Raw genomic sequence first — 7,999 nt, forward strand, 5'->3', positions numbered from 1 at the left:
GGTTTCAAACAAATAGAATGATATAAATCTGAAATTCAGTTGAAGACAGACTGCCAGGCAAGATGCAAATGTCTTATCTTTCCTGTTTCTGGTAAGCTTGCAGCTGCTGATATGGCAAACCGAAAATAAAAAGAAACTAAAAAGAAAAAAAAAACATGCACTGCATTTTACATGCAAATATTATAAACCGTCCCTTTTGAAATGGTGAGATCAGAGGATAATTCTTGCCTTTTTTTTTTTACCCCTAAAAGCAGCTTACATACCATACGATAAAATATACATGATATTAATTTATTGAAGCAAAAACAATTTCAATCTACGTGTTTCATTCTTAAACAAGACAAACAACATATATACACACATATATACGCAGATATATGCAGTGCTTTTGCTTTAAACCACAGAGGATTTATGAAGCCAAACTATCACTAAAAATAAGTAAAATAAGATATACAGATGAATACAATTTTAAAGTTTGAAAAGTCATTTCTGTATACAATATATTTTTCAAAGTAAGATTCATTTCTAACATGTAATGAGAGTAACTCTTAACACCCAAAAACTTTTGAAGATATGTAGCATTTTCTTTTTCATTTGAAACACTGAACACCTAAATACACCTTCAGTGTGTCTTTCAAAGTGAAGCATCCTTTGTTTATTCAGAAGTTAAATATGATGCAATTGTTGCATTTTGAAAAAGAAAACAATCTGATCAATTCAATTTCATGTAATTTTTGTTTAGAATTTAAATAAGATTTTTTTCATTGCCGTTTTTATAAATAAAATGGGTAAATGAGTACAAACATAAAAATGGAGGTTAAAACTGAAAGATAGGAGTCAAAAACTTAATGGGTGACAAATGTTGTGAATTATGCTATTTATGTGAAATACTCATTTATTTCTGTAAAGTCCTTAAGACAAGGAGATGGCTCCTCACCTGCTGTATTGCGGATGATACGTACTTTTAGTTTTTTTCAAGCGTGCAGGCTTCAATGATGGGTACAGTTTTTTGCTCCTTTCCACAAACACACGGTGGCCCCTGGCTGCTGCCCCACCAGTAAAGACAAGCAGGGGCTATTGGCGGTCCTGAATCTATTAGGGGTTGGCCACTTTCTCCTTGGGAGGGTGGTGCCAGGGAGCTGTGGAGTCCAGTCTGACACCAGATGTTTGTTAACATTAAGTAGCTCATCATTTACAAAGGCAGGTCAACTATGCTGTTGAACTCATTCAATAAGTGAAAGTTCTTTGTAAAAATATAGACCAGAATTTTCTTAACAGAGCATAAATTTGGAAAATATGTGTTAGCTGATATATGACTTACAGATGTGGATAATGTAAACATGATCTGAATATGACAATTAAAATATATTTATTTTAAAGTGTAGCATTTGGATCTTATTGTAGTTTCCCAGTAAAAACTGAAAGAGATCAAATAATGTATTAATTAGAAACAATTCCTTCAGTTAACAAAGACAAAAAGCAAAGTAACTGTCATTTAAAATTGTTTTTTCAATCATGATACAATAAATGCATATATAGAAAGGAAGTACATATAACATATTATTATCATTTCACTTTCTTTGTTTTGATTAGACATTTTAAATCTAAAAAGGATCAAATTGTCACATAAAAGATGCACTGAGGCTGGTTACAGGAAATGTGGAATAATGTGATACACAAAATGAGAAAAACAAAAAGCATTTGCCACAGAAGTTTAGTCAAGACATTTGTTTATCTTATATATAAATGTTTTATCAAATTCATCACCTCTTTTTCTCTCTTATTTTACTTTAATATATTTATGAACATAGATAACTTGGTTCTTGATTCATGAGCTGATGAATTTGATATAACATAACATAGACAATGTATATTTGATGTTTCAACACTATGTATCAATGTCCCTTTTTCTATTTGCTGATTATTTAATTGTTTTTGTATGTTTGGATGGTTCACCACACCTGCCATCATAGAGCTTGTCAACCTATTGGTGTCCCTGATGTATAAATATGTGTGGTTTCCATTTTTCTGTCCAGTCTGTCCTGATGAAGATCCAAATGGGATCAAAACGTCTTTGTTAAACGTATGTATTGTACATAAACTCTTTATCAGCAGACAATTAGCATTAGCATTACCTTTTCAACTCTTATGTTTACAGCACTTGCTTTATTTAGGAACTTGTAAAATCTTGACACGACAAAGGAAAAAGACAAAATAAGATTGAATTCCTTATATACTTATTAAAATCATAATGTAGTTCAGGAGCAAACTAGGATTATCAAAATGTATTCAAGTTTTATTTCTTTTATATAATTGTGACTGGGAAAGTTTTTGTTCGTAAACTTATCTTAAAACAAACCCGTCCCCACTTCCAAGATTTTTACATCATGTGTCCTCCCAGATGAATTAGTTGGAATCAGAAATGTTTGGGGAAAAGTGTCCAGTCACAAATCTCTTGGTGCAGATCAAACTATATTTAATTTTGCCAAAATGACACAGTTGATTTGCTTCTATCAATACAGCAATGTGATGATGCCAATCAAAGGTTTTTCTAAGCTTTACCCAAGATTTGTACTTTTAGTAAATGATTTATATATAATTCTATGATCTTCAAAGCCTTTGGCCTCCAACTTTCACTGGTATTGTTCACATTTTGTGTGTGTGTTTGTTTGTTTGTTTGTTTGTTTGTGTGTGTGTGTGTGTGTGTGTGTGTGTGTGTGTTACATTTAATGTTACACAGTGCTTCAGTGTCATGGCTTGTTATCCCATTGCAAGATTCTCTCTAGTTTAAATTGTTTCCATTTTCTTTTTAAACATTTGTGTCCTGGTCGTTTTCTGGCAGACACGGAACAGATGCTTCCTGATCCAGATTCTTTTACAACTCGTCCATAACTTGACTGGATGATCGATCTCTTCCTTGGACTGGATTTTCTTCCTTTTTGCACAAATACAGTGTATACAGAAAATATCCAATCGCGAGGCCTGTGATGAACCCCATTCCAATGCCCTAAATGACAAGTCAAAGAATAAACAAAGAAAAGACAAGTGAAAATAAAACCAACTTATCAAAAATGTTGAAGCAAATTTTGTAGGGAGTATTTTTTCATTGATGGTCTCTTGAGGATGAATCCTACTGGCTCAAAATGTGTTTTTGTTTATATAGTGCTAAATAAATAATGTTTGCATGTAAATGTAAAAATGATGCATGCTAATCAAAAGTCTGTTAGCATTGCCTCTCTTAGCATGTGAGCATGCTTAGTCTATTCATCTTGTTTAGTATTTTTAGAGACATCACATTTTTCCTTACCTGTGACAAAGTAAACCATTCCTGACTTTTGCTCAGTGCATCTGATGAGGTTGTGTTGGTTGGTTTGCACCATTTCCGAGGAGCAGCTTCAGGAACAGTTACATACTTCCCTGACCAGTTTGTCATTGCACAAACAAAGTAGTTGCCATCCATGAAGACCAGGGTGAGCCACACTGTTGCAGTGGCAATGTTGATGAGCAGGTTTTTACAACACTTGCTTGAACATTTCACACTCCGGCATCTTCGCATGTTTATCATCAGCAAAAAGGCCAGAAGTGCAGGAACAACAAAAAAACAGGCTGCAAATAGAGCATTCCATGCGGGATTGCAAGGACATACAAACTCATATTCCACCAACTTCTCCAAGCCAGTAAGGATGATGCCAATAAGGACATTTGACACATGAGGACTCTTGATAAATGTACTCTTCAATATAGAGATCCAGCCTCTTCTCTGTGACATCTCCAATTCTACATGAAAATAAAAATAAGAAATTCAGTGACAACTCTCTTAAAAAGATGCAAATAATTATCAGAAATCACCAGGTATATATAGGAAACTAAAAACGATTTTCAGCAGGGTTAGAATGTTAGGGAAACCCATCTCTGCTAATGTGTTGAAAATAACCCCCAACAATTACAAAAAATATTTAACGTCTCAAAATAATAACATAGTAATTAAAAAAATGACTTATTTTAGCTAAATAATTACTAATTACTATTTTGAGAGGTGTCTCATTATAATGACCTAGCTACAGGATCTTTTTTCCATCACCCTGGCAGGAGTGGGCTTCCTCAGAATTCAGAGGTTAAGCTACATAGCATTTGTTTGTTATCATGGAAAACACAATAGCCAATTTTAGCACAATTTAATTGCTCAATGTAAATAGGTGACAGTGGCAGCATCGGCTGTTAATGTTTCACTTTGTGAGTCTTGTGTGTTATGATGGTGTGTCATACAGTCCATCATGTCCGTTTTCTAGTTAATTTTCTCATCTTATTGACCTTAGTGTGATCAACTACTTATAGTGCTTGACAACACAAGTCACCATTCACACACCATCATACACTGGTGGCAGAGGCTACCTCAGTAACAATCCATACGTACTCATACATTGATGGAAAAGCCATACATCAAAATGTAGATGTGGAGATTGAACCATGACCACTCTACCTTTTCAGCCACAGCCACAATAACCAATGGTGCTTTTTTTATTTACCTCAGAAGTTGGAAGTCAGAACTGGGAATGACTTCATGCATGAGTTAGCCGCCTTTCAAGTACAGGTTGGAGAACCAGTTAGCCAAGTTGAGATTTTTAGCCAGATTGTAAAGTTATAAAGTAAGTGGGGAGGGGTTATTTATTGTTATTGTATTGTATAATAAATGGGTAAATGGATAATGCACTGTAAAGCTTAGTGACTTGGGGTGATGCTTTTGACCCTCCAGTGGTCAGTGTGCAAGAAAGTTTTGATAATATTACTGTTATGTATGTTATCTGATCACATCTTCAGTATGAAATAAAAATAGTTCCTTGACAAAGACATTCTTGATTTCCCATGATAACTATTTGTTTAAAGCTGTTTTTTAAAACCGTGTTACAATCGTAGCTCACACTGTTACAATTAAGATTCACCTCCAGCTCACTTGTAACGTCAGAGAGAGCCAACTTTTGATGAAAAACTTTTGATTTAATTCCTCACCACTCGTTTTCTCTTTTGAAAAACTTTAAGTGGTTTATGATGGCAGACACATTAAGGTCAGTTGCCTAAAAATATTAGCCTACATATATAGACAAAAAAATGTCTGATTAGAAGAGTGAAAAGTGAAACATTTTACAATTGTGGCGACTCTCCCCAACACACAATGTAATCTAAAACCTAAAGACTTAATTAAACGTGAAACATACACACTCTAACTTACTCCCAGTGTGTATTTGTACAGAAAAATTAAAGTTTTACCAACCTTAAGATTGACCCTGAGAAACTTGAGAAACGTACTATCCTTGAAGACTGCTTTGAGAAAGTGTTTCTCTTTCAGTCTTCAGTCTTCACACCTTTGTTTTGTTCTTCACATGCTTCTTTCTATCATGGGAGTTGCCTTTTGATACTTGTTGATAACCTCTCACACCTTTGCTGTCCTCAAAAAATGTAATTAACCCAATGTACAAACGTGTGTGTGTGTGTGTGTGTGTGTGTGTGTGTGTGTTTTGTGTGTTTTGTGTCGGGGCATTAGTGTCACAACTGTGTAAGGTGTAGTTACAAAACTTCCCAGCTGTGAGTGTGTGATTGGCTGCAGGTATGTTTGGCTGAGTGAATGATAACTGAGTGTGAGTTGTCTGAGGGAGCTGATTTGGGTCCAGCCTCCAAGCCAGAAGTTTAAGGCTCCGGCTCCTCCCACTTCCCGTGGGCTCTCTTCTGTCCACCCTAAGTCAGACTGTCAGCAGGTCTGTTTGTGTGCTAGATGTGTTTTTAAACCCCCTCACCAGGATGACCAGGTTCTCAATCTTGACCCAGCTGATGTCTATTGGACACTGAGAAGAATCAACCTACGGAAAGCTGAAGGTCTTGACAAGTCCTTGGATGTCATCGCTGCTTTGTTGACAGTTGTACTTATTATGACATTCACCTGCATTTCCATTGTTAGGTTACAGTGGAGGATGATGTTTGTGGGGAGAAAAGTTAAACATGAATGACATAAAAATAAAATGTTGGTTTTGTGTGTGAAATCTGAGCATTACCAAACATTAAGTCAGCTGTTATCTCTGTGTGTGATGTTGCTAAATTTGACAGCATTTGGAAAAATACGGTGATATTTTTTAATTAATAAAATGTGAAACATATTTCTTTGATTTGATTAGAGTTTATAACCCCAACATGCCAACAGTATTTCTAACAACTCAAAATATTGAGTAAATATGTTCTGTAACAAATACTCAAGTGCAATATGTTTTAGTGAGCTAACTCTGATACATTCAACAGTGTTATTGATTTTTTTGGTTTTGAGTCATATTTTTGTGGGATTTTTCTAAAAGAGATGACTCATTCAACAAGTGCAAGTTCTTTGTAAAAATGGAAAAAAGGCCAGAACTTTCTTTAAAAAATCATAAATAAGGAATGTGTTAGCTTATATCTGACTTACAGATGTGGATAATGTAAATATGATCTGAATATGATGATTAAAATATATTTTTTGAAAGTGTAGCATCTGGAACTAATTGTAGATTCCCAGTAAAAACTGAAAGAGATCAAATAATGTATTAATTAGAAACAATTCCTTCAGTTATTAAAGACAAAAAGCAAAGTAACTGTCATTTAAAATGTTTATTCAATCATGATAAAATAAATGCATATATAGAAAGGAAGTACATATTACATATTATTATTATTTCACGTTCTTTGTTTTGATTAGACATTTTAAATCTAAAAAGGATCAAATTGTCACATAAAAGATGCACTGAGGCTGGTTACAGGAACTGTGGAATAATGTGATACACAAAATGAGAAAAACAAAAAGCATTTGCCACAGAAGTTTAGTCAAGACATTTGTTTATCTTGTATATAAATGTTTTATTAAATTCATCACCTCTTTTTCTCTCTTATTTTACTTTAATATATTTTTGAACGTAGATGATTTGGTTCTTGATTTATGAGCTGATGAATTTGATATAAGATAACATAGACAATGTATATTTGATGTTTCAACACTATGTATCAATGTCCCTTTTTCTATTTGCTTTATTGATTATTTAATTGTTTTTGTATGTTTGGACGGTTCACCACACCTGCCATCATAGAGCTTGTCAACCTATTGGTGTCCCTGATTTATAAATATGTGTAGTTTCCATTTTCCAGATAGTCCTGATGAAGATCCAAATGGGATCAAAACGTCTTTATTAAACTTATGTGATGTGCATAAACTCTTCATCAGCAGACAATAAGCATTAGCATTACCTTTTCAACTCTTGTATTTACAGCACTTGCTTTACTTAGGAACTCGTAAAATCTTGACACGACAAAGGAAAAAGACAAAATAAGATTGAATTCCTAATATACTTATTAAAATCACAATGAATAGTTCAGGAGCAAACTAGGATTATCAAAATGTATTCAAGTTTTATTTCTTTTATATAATTGTGACTGGGAAAGTTTTTGTTTGTAAACTTATCATAAAAAAAAATCTTTATTAAAGTAAAATATCTCCTGTTGATAGTTTTAACAGCCTCATGTCTCATGTAGTTCTATTTCTCAATGACTTATTTATTTACAAGATATTTGACATGACACAACAAACCCGTCCCCACTTCCAAGATTTTTACATCATGTGTCCTCCCAGATGATCCCAAACTATAGTTAATTTTGCCAAAATAACACAGTTGATTTGCTTCTATGAACACAGCAATGTGATGATGCCAATCAAAGGTTTTTCTAAGCTTTACCCAAGATTTGCTCTTTTAATAAATGATTCATATATAATTCTATGATCTTCTCAAAGCCTTTGGCCTCCACAATTTTTACCAGCTTTGGAAGCGTTGGAAGTATGAAGGTAGGGAAGGAGGCACACTTTACGACCCTGGCCCACATTTAAGTTAAGTTTCGGATCATTGTATTGCAGTACCAATCATTCCTGTCCACTTAAAGACATTCGGAAAAACTAGAGACCATCTTGCCACTAAGTCACACCAGCTGCAATGGC

The sequence above is a fragment of the Pagrus major genome, chromosome 8 (genome assembly GCF_040436345.1).
Source record: "Pagrus major chromosome 8, Pma_NU_1.0".
NCBI classification, from domain to species: Eukaryota; Metazoa; Chordata; class Actinopteri; order Spariformes; family Sparidae; genus Pagrus; species Pagrus major.